This window comes from Ptychodera flava, chromosome 5 (genome assembly GCF_041260155.1).
Source record: "Ptychodera flava strain L36383 chromosome 5, AS_Pfla_20210202, whole genome shotgun sequence".
Lineage (NCBI taxonomy): Eukaryota > Metazoa > Hemichordata > Enteropneusta > Ptychoderidae > Ptychodera > Ptychodera flava.
Genome location: NC_091932.1, coordinates 32,565,216 through 32,583,557, shown reverse-complemented (window position 1 = coordinate 32,583,557; position 18,342 = coordinate 32,565,216). Strand labels below are relative to the sequence as shown.

The 18,342-nt window shown below is 33.1% G+C and overlaps 1 long non-coding RNA gene across 2 annotated transcripts; it reads left to right on the top strand.

The window, feature by feature from the left end:
- The first annotated feature begins 1,622 nt into the window (after positions 1-1,622).
- Positions 1,623-11,179, top strand: LOC139133533 (uncharacterized). Of its 2 annotated transcripts, XR_011552611.1 has the most exons (6): positions 1,623-1,821; positions 1,950-2,028; positions 2,348-2,398; positions 6,819-6,943; positions 8,388-8,529; positions 8,891-11,179. It is a non-coding gene; the product is annotated as an uncharacterized lncRNA (long non-coding RNA). The 2 variants fall into 2 exon arrangements; XR_011552610.1 differs by lacking the exon at positions 2,348-2,398 and having other exon boundaries at positions 1,624-1,821.
- The last annotated feature ends 7,163 nt before the right edge of the window (positions 11,180-18,342 follow it).

Below are 18,342 nucleotides of genomic sequence, written 5' to 3'. Positions count from 1 at the left end.
ACATTCAGAGACACACAAGACCTTATAAACATTTTTCAAGAACAGACAAATCATCATTATGTGATTTGGGAAAATTGTTTGAACTCAGACCAAAATAAAAATGAAAAAGAGTAAAATATTGATGAACATGTTACATCCTCATCTATATATACTCTTTTGTTGTTGATTTTGCAAAACCTGTATTGCACTTTATGATCAAGATCCCCAATGGGGATAGGATTTCAATAAAGGCTTACTTCACTTTACTTTATGTGCTCTTACCCTGGTTAAACCCCGATACAGAAAGGTGATGAGCGTATAATACATCATTACAGTTAATAAAATTACTTTTCCGATCAGAAAAACTATTGAAAAGGTGTTACAACAATGGGACATTGAAGTTCCCGCGACAGCATCGCTAGGAAAATGGCACGTTTTGCCAGTACCTTCATGAATCTGTGTCCCTCCGTACCCCCGTTACCTAAATAGAATAGTCCCACTCCGCACATCCGCCATTGTTTCAAGGCCACGATGAGACGTTGGTTTTCCTTCTCTAAATATGCAATTTCATTTGTTTGACGCTATTATCAGTTCATCAGTGAAGAGTTTTTACCGATGACTATTACAACTTTCACTGCTACGTCGTTGTTTTCACAAGATGTAGACCGTTTGATATTGCAATGTCGACTTGCTTTTATCATGTGCAGTCAATGCACATGCCATGCCAGCTGGTTTTATGGTTCACACAATGCTGTCGATCGACAGCATACACGACGTCTTTGTTTCACGTTTACTTTTCACAACAAGTTATGATTAATGTGGAAATTTCACTAAAATATCGCTGATCCAGGGATTTTGTAATCAGTTTGATTGATACTGCGATATGAAATATTGTGTCAATAAAGCTCAGAATTGTCGCTGAGTTTTGCTGCTTTTGGCTATGGTTGTCTATCTCAGCACTACCTCCATGATCTCAGTATCAGCGTGATCGGAAGGCCAGTTCATGAAGATCGCAAGAATGTAATTGTAATATTTTGTCTTCCTTTACAATTTCAAGTAAGCGCTTTAAATAAAGAGTTTTTTATTTTGCTTTAGCATATATTTGGACTGCTTAGTTTTATCAATTTCGACGAAATCAGCTGTCGCCACGCTTTTGAGATCGTGGCGATTGCCGATGGGTTTTTGTTCGCCACAAACAAGCATAGTGATGTTGATAACTACATGCATGCCAGTGCACGATTTCAAAGTAGCCAGGAGGAAATTCTAATGGTCTTTTAGTGGAAATATAGGTATTGAACGACAGTGAAACAAACAACATTATTTATCGTGACCTTGCTAAAGTGCAATCTCGGATCATGTATGATCTGATGATCATGCCAAATTACCATGTCGGATTATGCCGTGATTCTGAAGTGCGCGTACTTCCTTGGTAAATCGGTCAACATAAAACTTTAAAAGCACACACTTTAGCGATCGAAGTCAAAAATGATGTCAAAATCAATGCACAACTGTCGAAATTACCAAAATAAGCAACAGAAAACTAAAAGGAATCGCTGTGTCAAAGGACAGTACGTTAACATAAAAAGACGCCAGTTTGTTATGACATGGAGGCCGGAGGTAGAAGGACAGAGCATTCCCTCGCTCTCACCCAGCTATTGAGGTATGATACCTACCATATTCCGGTCTGTACACTCCATTTAGAAACTCGCTCTGATTGGTTGAGGATATATTAAGAACCTCTAGCTCACTCAATAAATGACAGCTAACGTGTCATGTGACCATCCTGTGACTGATTCTACAAGGTCGATAAGCACATAGGACAGTGTGAGCGGCCCATACACGGTAATATACCTTGCTTTTCGTTATCCAGATTGCCAATCACATACAGTCATCTGCATCTATCACCAAGTATTAACAATATCATGATATTGACTTTGTTTCTTTTTATACTATTGTCGTGTCGTACACAGATTCCTAAGACAACCATATAGACAACCAGTATTACTATTATCTTACTGATATCGAGGTTCGAAAGCTACAGATTTCAAGGTAATTATTTTCAGTCAAATCAAAGTCATATTTACATTCAGTGTGCTAATAATCACTCATTATTAATTATGAATTATAATATTTTATCTCCCTTATACCATCAAGGTCCTTAAGGTACCATTTTAATGTAAAGTTTCTTATTTTTACAGACCTTCAAAGAAATCAACTCAAGGTTCTTAGTCATAAAGTCATATTTATATTCAGTGTGCTAATAATTACTTGTTATCAATTACTAATGATCATATTTTATCTTCCTCATATCATGAAGGTGCTTATGGTACCATTTTCAAACCAGATATCAAGGTTCTTATTTTTTCAGGTACCTAGGGTTCTTATTTTTACAGATCGCCTACAAAGTGAAATTCTCAAGGTTAGTAGGTTACAAAGAGGTCATATTTATATTCCAATACGATAATAACTCAATATTAATTATGAATTATCATATTTTGCCTCCCTGATACCATCAAGGTTCTTATGTACCTATTTCCAGACCAGATATCAAGGTTCTTATACAAAGTGAAATTAGCTCCAGGTTCTAGGTTACAAAGTGGTCATATCTATATTCCAACATGAAAATAATTCATTATTAATTAAGAATTATCATATTTTAAAATAATTGCCTCCCTGATACTATCAAGGTTCTTATGTAACTATTTCCAGACCAGAGATCAAGGTTCTTGTACAAAGTGAAATTAACTCAAGGTTATAGGTTACAAAGTGGTCATATTTATATTCCAACATGAAAATAAGTCATTATTAATTATGAATGATCATATTTTTCCTCCCTGATACTATCAAGGTTCTTACGTACCTAATTCCAGACAAGATATCAAGGTTCTTATTTTCTCAGATACCAAATACCAAGGTTCTTATTTTCTCAGATACCAAATACCAAGGTTCTTATTTTTACAGACCTACAAAGTCAAATCAACTCTTCTTTCTTAAATACAAATTCATATTTATATTCAGTGTGCTAATAATTAATTTGTATTAGTTATTAATGATCATAGTTCATTTCCCTTACACCATCAAGGATCTTAAGTACTGATTTCCAGACCAAATATCAAGGTTCTTATTATTACAGACCTACAAAGTGAAATTCTCAAGGTTCTAGGTTACAAAGAGGACATATTTACATTCCAATATGATAATCACTCAATATTAATTATGAATTATCATATTTTGCCTCCCTGATACTGTCAAGGTTCTTATAGACCTATTTCCAGATCAGATATCAAGGTTCTTATACGAAGTGATATTAACTCAAGGTTCTAGGTTACAAAGTAGTCATATTTGTATTCAAATGTGAAAATAATCATTATTAATTATGAATTATCATATTTCACATCACTGATACTGTCAAGGTTCTTAGGTACCTATTTCCAGACCAGAGATCAAGGTTCTTATACAAAGTGAAGTTTACTCAAGGTTCTAGGTTACAAAGTAGTCATATTTATATTCAAATGTGAAAATAATCATTATTAATTATGAATTATCATATTTCACATCACTGATACTGTCAAGGTTCTTATGTACCTATTTCCAGACCAGAGATCAAGGTTCTTATACAAAGTGAAGTTTACTCAATGTTCTAGGTTACAGAGTGGTCATATTTATATTCCAACATGAAAATAAGTCATTATTAATTATGAATTATCATATTTTACCTCCCTGATACAATCAAGGTTCTTAGGTACCTATTTCCAGACAAGATATCAAGGTTCTTATTTTCTCAGATACCAAATACCAAGGTTCTTATTTTTACAGACCTACAAAGTCAAATCAAGTCTTCTCTCTTAAACACTAATTCATATTTATATTCAGTGTGCTAATAATTAATTTTATTAATTATTAATGATCATATTTAATTTCCCTTACACCATCAAGGTTCTTAAGGTAATGATTTCCAGACCATATTTCAAGGTTCTTAATTTTACAGAACTACAAAGTCAAATCAGCTCAAGGTTCTAGTTTACAAAGAAGTCATATTTATATTCCAATATGATAATAACTCAATATTAATTATGAATTATCATATTTTGCCTCCCTGATACTGTCAAGGTTCTTATAGACCTATTTCCAGATCAGATATCAAGGTTCTTATACGAAGTGATATTAACTCAAGGTTCTAGGTTACAAAGTAGTCATATTTGTATTCAAATGTGAAAATAATCATTATTAATTATGAATTATCATATTTCACATCACTGATACTGTCAAGGTTCTTATGTACCTATTTCCAGACCAGAGATCAAGGTTCTTATACAAAGTGAAGTTTACTCAAGGTTCTAGGTTACAAAGTGGTCATATTTATATTCCAACTTGAAAATAAGTCATTATTAATTATGAATGATCATATTTTACCTCCCTGATACAATCAAGGTTCTTAGGTACCTATTTCCAGACAAGATATCAAGGTTCTTATTTTCTCAGATACCAAATACCAAGGTTCTTATTTTTACAGACCTACAAAGTCAAATCAAGTCTTCTCTCTTAAACACTAATTCATATTTATATTCAGTGTGCTAATAATTAATTTTGTTAATTATTAATGATCATATTTAATTTCCCTTACACCATCAAGGTTCTTAAGGTAATGATTTCCAGACCATATATCAAGGTTCTTAATTTTACAGAACTACAAAGTCAAATCAGCTCAAGGTTCTAGTTTACAAAGAAGTCATATTTATATTCAATTATGATAATAACTCATTATTAATTAGGAATTATCATATTTACCTCCCTGATATCATCAAGGTTCTTAAGGTACCTATTTCCAGACAAGATATCAAGGTTCTTATTTTCTCAGATACCAATTACCAAGGTTCTTATTTTTACAGACCTACAAAGTCAAATCAACTCAAGGATCTAGGTTACGGATTGGTCATATTTATATTCCAATATGATAATAATTCATTATAATTAACTATGAATTATCATATCCCTGATATCATCAAGGTTCTTAGGTACCTATTTCCAGACAAGATATCAAGGTTCTTATTTTCTCAGATACCAAATACCAAGGTTCTTATTTTCTCAGATACCAAATACCAAGGTTCTTATTTTTACAGCCCTACAAAGTCAAATCAACTCTTCTTTCTTAAACACAAATTCATATTTATATTCAATGTGCTAATAATCAATTTTTATTAATTATTAATGATCATATTTCATTTCCCTTACACCATCAAGGTTCTAAAGGTGCCATTTTCATTAAAATATCAAGATTCTTAATTTAACAGACCAATAAAGTCAAATCAACTCAAGGTTTTCCGGTCAAAAAGTCATACCTGTATTCAGTGTGTTACTGATTACGTATTATTTATTATGCATTATCAGATTTTATCTCCCTGATACCATCATGGTTCTTAAGGTACTGATTTCCAGACCATATATCTAGCTTCTTATTTTTTACAGAACTACAAAGTCAAATCAACTCTAGGTTCTAGGTTACAAAGAAGTAATACTTATATTTAATTATGATAATAACTCATTATTAATTAGGAATTATCATATTTTACCTCCCTGATATCATCAAGGTTCTTAGGTACCTATTTCCAGACCAGATATCAAGGTTCTTAATTTCTCAGATACCAAATACCAAGGTTCTTATTTTCTCAGATACCAAATACCAAGGTTCTTATTTTTACACCCTTACAATAGCATACAAAGTCAAATCAAGTCATGGTTGTGAGTTACAAAGTCACATTTATATTCAATGTGATGATAATTACTCATTTTTTATTTTGAATTATCATATTTTATCTCAGCAATATCCTCAAGTTTCTTAAGGTATCCTTTTCAGACCAGATAAAGAGGTTGTAATTTGTAAAGATGGTCAAAGTCAAATCAACTCAAAGTTCTTGGTTGCAAAGTCATATGTAGTTTCAGTGTGATGATAATCGCTCATTATTAATCATGAATTATCATATTTTATCTCCACAAAATCCTCAAGGTTCTTAGGGTACTTTTTTCAGATCAGATATCAAGGTTTTTATTTACAGGTCCACAAAGTCAAATCAACTCAAGATTCTAGGTTAACTACAAATTAAGTCACATTAACATTCAATGTGATGATAATTACTCATTATTAATTATGAATTATCATAGTTTACCTCCCTGATCCCATCAATGTTCTTGAGGTACCTGTTTTCATGCTAGATATCAAGAGTTTTACTTTACAGATCTACAAAGTCAAATAAATTTAAGTAAATATCTATTCATCTCTTAAAGTTTTTTCATCTGTAACATACGCTATTTTTTCATTATTTCTGTATTGTGTGTTACCGGCACTTTCTTTTTCATTTCCCTGAGTCAGGATGAAATTCCCAGTATTTAGCTCTTCAATTGAGATGGCATTTGTACAATGGCATATTTTTTGTGAAAAACTGTCCGGACTTTAACAACAATAACAATTACTGTTACAATGGTTATCACACATTTACAGGCAAACGGTACATTGGGAATTTTACTATTCTGTAGGGCACTGAAAGAGAAATTGCAGTTGATGACCCTAAAAAGATAACCCAAAGTTACAAATAGTATCCTTTAATATACATTGCTTTACTAATAGTTAGTTGATCCATACAATTACACCTTCATCATATCATCACATAAATGATGATTGTTGACTTGTACATCAAAGTTCCATTCCTAAGTTATGTATTCTTGGCAGAAATGTTGCAATCCCATTTTTTAGCAGAAGGTTCATGTATATTTTATAAATTAAACTACGTAATGAGCACTGCACTTTTCAGGTACATGAATATTTTCTAATTTTATTTACATAGTAATGAAAAGGACAAGGTGTGATCTGGTTTCAAGTTGTAGAAATTAAGTGCAGATTTGTGGACAAGCAGAATATGATATTAGTAAGTTGCCACAATTGCTCCAGCCGAACCGATTATGTCATCGGGTAAATAAGGCATTTTCTAATTTGTTTGGAACAAACACATTTACATTAAGGGCCATCGAAAATAAAAGCTGACGCACAACAAACGTAATTCGTTCGTTTAGGGGGGGGGGGAGAGGTAAAAGCTCATTTCGTTTTGTGTGTGCAAAATCGCATAAGGATTTTCGTCTAGTGTTTTTTGAAGTGCGACTTTGGCGAGAACACAATACTACCTTCGCGTTCATCGAGAACAAAATGACCACAAAATACGGAGACAAAAAAGACAATGAAAAGACATAAATGTGAAATAAAAACTTGTATGCTTTTTCAAAGTGAAACAAGTACGTGAAACGTTTCCCTACGTACGAAATACATTGAAATATTATGTCTCAAAAAGTGAAACGCGTAAAGTGAAGGTTTATTAATTCATGTGCACTTCCGGTATTTTTTGATGGGCATGCAGTTCAGAGAGGTACTTGTGGGTTTGTCAGAATCGGCATCATAATACGAAATTTATTTTGCATACAAACTTTCGTTTTAAGGGGGGAGGGAGGGGGTTTCAAGTAAAATGAAGGAATTACGTTTCTTGTGCGTCAACTTTTATTATCGCTGGCCCCTTACATGAACTTGTGCTAGTCAAATATTGAACCATCTCTGTATTTGTGAATAAAATTATTACAACTTAAATTGATTTTTGATTCATAATAGATTTACATATATGGTACATCAGCAGCATCAGTATATCTGTATGTACATCTGTCTGCCTGCCTGTCTGTACTGGTCACATGTATGTATGTACGTACGTACGTATGTACATATGTACATATGTATGTATGTCACCAATAATTTAGTGCCCTCAAAATGTGGCAACATTTTCATTATTTTGTATTTTTGGGAAACTTTTTAAAAAAATGTTTTCTCTAAAACTGCTTTGAAACTTGGTCATCATTATCCAAGGTTTGACCTCTGTCAAATTTGTTCATCATGTGGTTATATTTCTTTGGGCAACCTTACTTCAGTATCTTTACATTGTCGTAAAAAATATGTTTATATATTTTGTCAGGCTTCTTTCCCATTTGGGTAAAAACAATCATCCTCTTTGAGATTGCATATCAAATTGCTTTGAAATTTAATGAAGGTTGTTAAGGATTTTTAATTTTAATAAAACCTTCAATATTGTAATTTTTGGACATTCTTTGCTATTTTTTCTGTCCAGCACAAAAACGGGAAAAAATACCCAGTATTGCTTTCATTTATTAATTGATCCAGTGCAATATCGACATATGCATACTAAAATGTAGATGTTTTGGATTGATGAGGGATTAGCAGACAATAAAAAGAAATTGAAAAAATCCCAAAAGTTACAGCTAGTGGAGCTCTAATGCACTAAGTTGAAGTGTTGATAGTTTTGCATTTACCTAGCATACTGATATCTTCTGACTATGAATTATATTTTTCTTCACAACAGTGTTTCTTTACAGGTGCTCTAACAAGGAATGTACTTTTGTGTCCAGTTATGATGGTATCAAGGATGGTATCATCAATATGGGACTTTATTTGATCCACATACCATTGCTTCCGGATTACATGTACCACTTCCTTATCCAAGGGTAAGATATATATCTATATCTATCTATCTATCTATCTATCTATCTATCGATCTATATATATATATCTGCGTTAATGAGCTGAAAGGCACGGACACACCTCACCTCATTCAATTTCCACCTGTAACTAAAATTTTCTGTGTGATTAGAAAATTATCTATATGTCTGGATAACAATAAACATAAAGTCGTCTCGGTACAATTAGTGTATAAATTTCAACTAGTTTCATTAATCATATCTAAACTCATGCAACTTTTATTCGCTCAAAATAAAAGTTACAGGGGCTGTCTTTTGTAACAAACTATCCATGTGGCATTGAAATAATTGGCATGTCTATGTAACTTTTTGTATTCATTTTTTTCAGGTTGTTCTAAGGCTTACAATTTGGATATTTACCCTCAATGGCGTCATCTCAACAGCCAAGTTGTGGAACAAGCCAATTCGCATGTGAAGAAATTGAAAGCAATGTTATCATACATGAAACCACAAAACTTTATGACACATTGTAAACTTTTTTTTCTATGATAAAAGTAAGGCATTGATCCGGCTACAAACTGGGGAAAGTTAAGGCAAAATTTGAATATAAGGACTGCGCATGAACTGCTAGTATTAACTGATCGTCGGTGAACTTTTGAGGTTGATTTTCATAAGTGTTTAACCTTTTAGTATGCTTGTGGTCTTGGTCTCAGACATACTCAACCCTTGACCTGTCCCACTAATACTTCTGTGAAGAATTGTTGTCATTCAGAATGAGTAGCTTTGTTTTTTGCCCAAGATTAGAAACAACTTTAAATATGTATGTACTCTGCAATGTTACAATATTGTGTCAATGGGAAATGATGGCATCAAGTTAACAACAGTTACTTTCACTTCTCTAAACATACAGAGATTGAAAACAAGCTGTATTAAGGACAAGTACACTACATCATTATTTTTATATAGAGGTCAATTTATGTCAAGTTATAGTAATTTCACAAAATAAGACTATGAAATTTTGTACTCAAAATATAGAGTAATGGCTGTACAAAATTTTCAAGTATTGTAACCTATGGTGACTTTCATTTATTAAAAGCACCCAGCACAATGTTGATTTGCGTGATAGTGTAGGAGTCATTCTATCAATTATTCTTTTTGTTTGAATGTGTGTGTTTGGCTTTTTTGCATCTGGAATTTCATTATGTTTTGCTTTTTTTCTTGAGCTTTTTGAATCACAATGAAGGCAGGAATTTACAGGTGATGCATTTGAAGACATCTGATTTTGTTAAAAACGGCAAGTTATTTGTAATGAGGGCTGTCATGATAAAAATGTTCAAAGAGAATATCATGGTTTACTCAAAAGTACTGCCATCTCTCTGATATGTGCATAAGATGTGCTCTGATCAATTTTTGTACAAAAAAAAATTTAAAAAAAACCCAGATTTCTTCATCATACTTTTTGAGGTAGGCAGTCCTGCCATATCCAATGTTCTTTCTGACTGTTATTTGACTACAAACACGATTGGAACTAATTTGGGACAATTGGATTTTCATATTTTTTAAATTTCTCAAAGTGTTAGATGCCAGATAGTTGAATGTTGCAATAATACAAATTAGGCCAAAGTAATTAAATTCTTTGTTTTGCGTTCCCACCCGCTTAGGTTTTTAAGGTTTTCATGAAAAACAGACACAATTTATTTGAATAGGAAATTTTAGGACATGACCGCTTAGCTTTTCTGAATTAAAATTTTGTTACAAATTTTTATTTGCTGCAATCAAATTACATTGTGTTAATTTTCTTGTGTGTGTTTTTCAGCCGCTTCAACGCGTACCTTTTCTCATTTAGGGTGGACGCAAAAGAAAGAATTTAATTACTTTTGCCTTACTCAGAAAAACAAGTGTGTAATGCAAAAAGAAAAGCGGATGAGATTACAGTTGTAGATTGAATCGGCATTATTTCACCATCCAATTATCCCAAATTAGTTCAATCGTGTTTACAGTAAACGCATGTCCAAACTTTTCAAATCTTTAAACTGTAAATTTGGATAATGCCTTTTGTAAGTTAAAAGATAACTGTGAAAAAGTGGTTTACTGATGTGTGTAGAAAACCCACGTTAAGAACATATGTATATTGTAAGAAAAAATATGGAACAGAGAATTGTTATTCACTGCAACTATTGCTCAAGTATAAAATGGTATTTTACCTTTGAAAGTAGAAAGATGATCAGGCAGACTTCAGCAGTTGCCAGTGAAAGACAGAACTTGTAATTTTTGTTAAGGGTCAGAAATTGAAATTGAGAAACATTTCCTTTTGGATTGTTGTATGTATATTTCCCAAAGAGATACATTATTTGGAAAAGTATCTGATTTATACCCAGAATTCATTGCTCTTCATATCATCGATAACATTGAACTATTGATGCTCAAAACACCTGACTTGTTGCTTATAACAAGAGAAAGGATATAATGTATAATTTGTAAGATAAACTTCTCGCACTTACAAAATGTATTTTATTTTTTTATCTGTTTATTTCACAATGAATTTGTTTTTTGTCGTACAAGCCCAAGGGGCTGGATGTGACAAGGTTCACTAACATTTGTATTAAGTCTGCTCACATATGTATACTTTCAGTCCACATAGGAAACGTTAATAAATAAAATACAATACCAAAAAAAAGTTGGGAACATTTCCATTTTTATGAGTTTTGCAAATGATGTGCTTTGGTTTATTTCAACAGCCAAAAACAAAAGGATGGGTCACCATCCTATTTTTGAGGTGGTCCTGTGTAACCCATAAATGTACTGATCTCCAAAAATGTAATACACCCATAAATTTTATAATTTAACCGTAAATGTACTAAACAAAACAACCATTAAAGGAACAGAGTCACTCATTTTTCACATTAATTTTGATGCATAAATATGTTGATGCAAGCTGTATAGATGCAAGACTGATAATTTTAGAAATAAATGAACCGTGCAGGATGATTAGCATAAAACACGGAATAACTTGTAGAAAAAAAAATCTTATTCACAGACATTGGATAATATACAATTTGAAAAAAAATTGTTTACAAAGTCATGTTTTAAAGAGGTAAGTCTTGATTGCATGGCGACAAGATATTGGAGACTTGGAATGACGAAGATCATAAGGAACAGTATTCCATATAGTCGTGTTGATGTGAGAGAAAGATCTCATTGTAAAATCCCTTTGAGCACAAGAATGTAGGTGAGGAAGCTATTGTGGTCCTATAGCAATATTAGGAATGAAACGAAATTGATGAAACTTTACATGGGATGTATTAGAACACAGCGAAATCAAATGCAAGTTTCAAGAAAGAATGCACGAAGTCATGATATTTGTGTTCCATTTAGATTACTAACGTCTAACCTCCCATTACAATACTTCAAAGTGGGGAATAACGTTGAAAATTGATTTGCCTATCAGAAAAATATGTAGCTTTTTTGCATTTTAATAGACCTTCAATCAAGGAGATAATTCTTTCAAATCACAGAATCAGAAGTCATAAAGATTCGACGTTCAGAATTTGAAGTCACTGGTTCATCGTTACAAATTATGACGCGAGTCAAACCATGTGTTTGATTTAGTTCACATAGACGTGCATTACTTTGGTCAGTGACAATAATAATAATAATAATAATAGTAATAATAATAATTTATTTCTTTTATTAAGCCTTCCATATGCCATGCAAAAAACAACATCTTAAGGTGGTGAACAATACAGTAAAAAGTATACCAGAAAAACAGGACATTTAAAATACAAACAGTGATGAGAAATAAATCAGACAGTGGTGTTCTGGTGTTCTAGCAGCAGCTGATTGTCTAAGTTAAATTGCTAATGAGATGATTAAGGTTTCATGAAATTTGATTCTTACTTTTGTAACATAAGAGTAATTTATTTTATTATTGGTTAACACTTATTAATTTGTGCTTGTGCATTAGGGATAAAATCAAGTCTCAGAATTTTAAAATTCCTTTTAGTTTTTGTGAAGTAAATTAAAATGCTCAAAAATGCGGTATTTATTTAAAAAAACATGGTTGGTAATTTCACACCCCATTGTATATAAACTAAAAGGAATTTTAAAATTCTGAGAGATAGTTTTATCTCTAAGATACTCTACTGTAGAATGCTGTTCACAGAATACAAATTGGCACACCCATTCTACCCTTACACTTTTTATAGAAAATTGTAGATTTGTTTATTATTACTAACATTTTTTTACTAAATTACCAACAGACCTTAAAATTAGAAAATGCAAAAAGGTACCGGGGACCGAAATTGTAGAGTCCCCCTCGCCATATTTTTTGAATGCAGCCTAACACAGCCTTGTAGTTCTCACACTTTCAAATGATGTGACTTAGTAGATCTGTGAAATAAGAATCTTGATATCTGGTATGAAAGAAGGTACCTTAAGAACGTAGATGGTATTGGGGAGATAATTACGATAATTAAACATTAATAATGAGTAATTCTCATCACATTGAATATAAATATAACTTTGTAACATAAAACCTGTACTTGATTTGAATCTGTAGATATGTAAAATAAGAATCTTGACATCGGGTATAAAAATGGGTACCTTAAGAACCTTGATCATATAAGGGAGATAAAATATGATGATTTATAATTAATAATGAATGATTATCATCACATCGATTATAATTTGATTTTGTAACGTAGAACATTGAGTTGATTTGACTTTGTAGGCCTGTAAAAATAAGAACCTTTATATTTGGTATGAAAATGGGTACCGTAAAAACCTTGGTAATATCATGGAGAAAAAGTATGATAATTAATAATTAATAATGTGTACATATGATAACATGGGATGGTTGTATAACGTTGTACCTTTGAACATTGGGTTGATTTGTCTGTGTGGATCTGTAAAGTAAGAACCTTGATTTTTGGTATGGAAATCAGTACTTAAGAACCTTGACATTGTAAGGGCAAAATATAATAATAACAAATAATAATTTACATTTAGGAATATGATGATATGGGGTGGCTGTGTAATTTAGTCACTTAGAGCATTGGGTTAATTTGTGTGTGTGGGTCTGTAAAGTAAGAACCTTGATGTTTGGTACGAAAATCAGTACTTAAGAACCTTGACAATGTACATACTGAAACAAAAACATACCAATAATTAATAACTAATAATGAGTAAATATGATAATCTGGGATGGTTGTACAATATTCACTTTGAAAATTAGATTTATTTGACTATATGGATCGGTAAAGTAGGAACTATGAAATATTATTTTTCATCCCATTTTATCTGTCACGAGAATTCTGTCAAATAAACTAATGTAAGCTCAAGGCGATGAGAAGGATTCAAATTGCTAAGGAACTGTTAATAGGGGCAATTTTCAATATATATCATTATTTTCTTTGCATAATAAAGATTACAGGACCACACAATTCAAAAGACGCAAGTTTTTGCTCCATTGGGCAGTGACGTTACACATGCATATGAAAATGTTCGCAGCTCTATTTTAAAACGTTTCAACTCCTACAAATTTTCACAGAACTGTCCATTATTTCAAAATTTAACATTTGAGATATCTGTTAAGAGCCTCTACCATTGATTCCGTTGTCTTTTGAAGTACAAACGGTTTTTTTAAAAAGCAAATATTAATTTTGAGAAAATTTGAAACCGGCGACATCTTATAAACGGTGCTGAATTTTTAGAAACGCATGCTTATCTATATTTTCCTCAATAGCTTCAATAATTTTACCAAAATCATAATTATTTGAAAATTGACAGAGTTTAACGGTTTTGAACATTTTAAAAATACGATGACTCGAAAATCCGTAATTAGGAAACAACGGAACAGTAATTTTTTCACGAGCAAAAGTGCGTGTTTTGAACGTTGCCAGCGATAATAACAATGCACTCTCGTCCAGTGGATCAGCTTGTATTTATTCTCTGCGACTTCAAGACATGCGATATTTACGGACATTTGTAATCTTTGCAACAGTATGTCACCATCAACGATGCTTATAAAACACTTTGTAGTCCTCCATTGGGAAAATCGGACCTCAATGTTATACATCTATTACCGAGATATAGACAAAAAGTGAAATATGGTAAACCCAAAACAAAGTCAGTGCCTGTGCAGTTTTGACAGAAGACTATAGACGGAATGAGATACTGTTTTGAGTCAATAGAATGCTAATAATTATGTTATTCTTGTGGTGATATTCACGAGCTGACAGATGAAGTAAATTCTTATATTCAATTTTGCGAAAGTAATATTATTAAGAAAGAGTTTATTTTTCCCTAACAACAAACAACAACGTTCGACACAATGATTAGTTTGAGCAGTGTCTTCATTTGGTAATGCAAATATGATTGGGAGCAGAAACGAAAGCAACACACAAACCTTTTACATTACAAATTTAATTTTGCAAATGATTTGAATCGGTCCCATTGCAGATTTGATAATATTGATTACGACAGGGTGGGTGGAGGTACTGTGGACAGGGACTGTAGTTCGCTGTGCGAGAATACACCATTGTGTCACCTTTTACAGCTGACAGAGGATGAGATCGCTATGTAACTCACGCAAAACACCTGGTTCTGATGGCCTACAGGGAAAAGTGTTAAAAGTCTGTGTTGCACTGCTGAAACGGTATAGTTTTTAAACAACTTTACAGCTCTTACGATTGTGGCACTGTTTCAAATTCTTTGAAAGTGTCCAGTGTAATGCCTGTGTCCAAAAGCTATTCATTCAATGATTTAAGGCCAGTAACTCTTACATCTCTTCTTGAAAAATGTATGGAAAGGGTAACGAGCAAACGTCTACGATCTTCATGGTCGACCCGGTTTGATCCTTTGCAATTCGCCTATACAGCACATACAGGCACTGATGACGCTACTGTCATCTAGTTTAACACGATTGAAAATTATTTTAAAAACCCCGAAACGAATGTGCGTATTTTATTTATCGATGTTACCTCCTATTTTAACACAATGAAGCCTTACGTTTTCTTTATATTTTTAAAGAAATTTGAAATGTAAATGAGTATGTCATAAGCTTACACTTGATTCAGGATTTTCTTAACATACCACAGAGATTGTTGCAGGATGGCAAATTTTCAGACACGTTTGTCGATGTCTTTAACACACTACAGGTGCTGCATTCTGTCAACTGCACTGTTATCTCAATAAAGATAAAATGCAAATCCCAAACACAGTTGTAAATTTGATGATATGGCGCTTGTGTGTCTTCTGTGAGAGCAAATTCTTAAAACCGTGTATCTCGACCATGTAACGACTTTGCAAAACTACTGCAAGTCAAGTCTAATGGATTTGAACGCTAGTAAAACTAATAATAGCCGTGAATGTCAGTACTGCATTGATTGTATTGAACAATCTGCAGACCGTTGAAATTGCTGAGTGTTTCAAATACCTTGAGACGCATATAGATACACTTTAACGACAACACTTTTTACATAGTTAAGAAGGCCACAAAACGTATGTCTTTGTTGAGAAGGCTGAAAAGCTTTGGTATCAGTTAAAATGCGTAAAATGTTCTCGCAAAGGTCTACAACAGCATCATTGCAAATATACTCACTTTTAACATCTCCGTGTGCTACGGCAACCTAAGTGTTGGCTACTATAGAACTGAACTCATTGTTATTGTTAATATGACAGGGAAAATAATCGGAAAAAGACGAACCCAACGCCGTGATCTGTCTGATCTGCACAAGTTCTTGCTTCACTATAAAGCCCGGTCAATTATCAATGACATTTCACGGCCACCGTATTCAAGTTTTTAAATTATGCCTTCGATTTTTGTACAATAGGGTGTGAAAGTGACTATCCTGTGTTTGTTTAATAAATTACCGTTCGTTATCATTACCATTTACTGCACAAAAACGGAAAGAATTTAAAAATTCTGAGACTCGGTTTTATCCCTAAGGTACCCTACTGTTGATTGCTGTTTACAGATAACCAATCGGCACACTCCTCTGTAATTATAGACTATTTTTAGTAAAACCTCAAAAACGTGTTTGACCAAAACAAAGACACGCACAGATATATTGGAAAACAAACACATTCACAAAAAATACTGGATTCAAAATATAAACATGTAAGTATATTTAAAGGTACCTCTCATCCTTGAAGGCATACGGTCACATATGCAAATTTAGCCTCTGTTACCATGGAAAATGGGAATATAGCCAATCACAAATTTTATAGGGTAGCAATGTAAAGAAGTGCGCCACAACATAGAAGACTTAGACATGCTTGTTAATCATATGCGAATATTAAATTAAAGGTGATTGTATTCTTTTATGTAATGTTACAGGTAATCATGAAATTTAACCATGATATCAGCTGGCAATTGCCTTGTGATCGCAGGAACAATAACTTTAGGATAGTTTCTGTATTTCGGTCCCATTCAGTAGTTACCTACAGTGTTTGTACGATTCCCAAAAGCATGATGCACAAGTTCTCAACACAGCCGTTTACCTGTTTAGTGTACAAACATCAATATCAATATTGCAAACAAAATACTAGTTCCGATTTCATGTACCGTATCTGTCAACAATAACAGTAGTCATTCATATGAAAGCTATGTTTCATCTTGAGACTTGGAATTTATCATGCTAGTAGAATGCCAAGGAGTGTAATGGAAATCCCACAGAACAAAAAATAAAGAAAAATGGCCCAAAGTCACCGATATAATGTCTTTAATGTGAGTAGATTTTTTTCTTGTACATAGAAATGGAAGCTTTTCATAATTTATCATTCTGAATTGGCAGATAACTACATGCTCACTAATTTCTGTACTTTTGGACAACTTACACCATAGTTCTTTGATGGTGTCCCACTTTTCTACTTATTTATCATTACTTCCATCATCAACCGACAGCAGAGTATAGTACTACACTTGTTATCTAAGTCAGCGTCACACTGGTATTCACAATTTTTTCTCCTGAACACATGTTAATAGTGTTGAATTTATTGTTGTATGTGATGTATTTCAGATAAAATTGGTTGCATTTTGTTACAATTGTTACATTTATGAAAATGAAATCTCCTGAGGCAGGAAATAGCTGTGGTGATATATCATATCATCCCTTGCATTTTGTGAAATTTCATCAGTTAGAACCTCGGGACGGGATGTTTGTAGAAACAAATGTAAAATGGCAGCATATCAAGAGAATTGAAATTTTTTTCTTACAAAAATTTCCGTTATATTACATTTATATGGATGGTTAAATTTATGACATTGTCGCACTGTTACATTCAAGAAAAGGTATTTTAAAGTGGAATCTGTGTTTTATCACAGATGTGTTTTGTGAATACACCTAGCTAATCTGCCTACCCGACATCTTCACCTTAATTCCCTTAGCCAATCAGCTCTTCTACCTGTGACCGTTATCAATCTTCCTTCCCGGGCAATCGGCCACTTATGCACACAACACAGCATCATTCGCCCTTGTCTAATCGCTCCCATTCATTCATTCATTCATCCGCTTGGCTCATGTCATACCAGCCCGGCCTATCCCACCGCCATCCATTTCTCCTCCTCTCTTTTTCCCATTCTCTCAAGTGTTCGGGCTTTGGATTCCATCCTGACCCCCATTTCTCGGGAATTCCACTCCTTTCCCACATTTTGGCCTCTCAGGATGGATTCATCATCAAGGTCATTCAGACCTTGACCCGGGGGGATGTGAACGGGAATTCAGGAGGTTACTGTACATGATTTACCGAATTAATGGTGCAATAGGACAAAAGAAAAGCCAGGACTGATTATGTTCTTACATGCACAGACAAGTATAATCAAGAATAACAAATACTCTG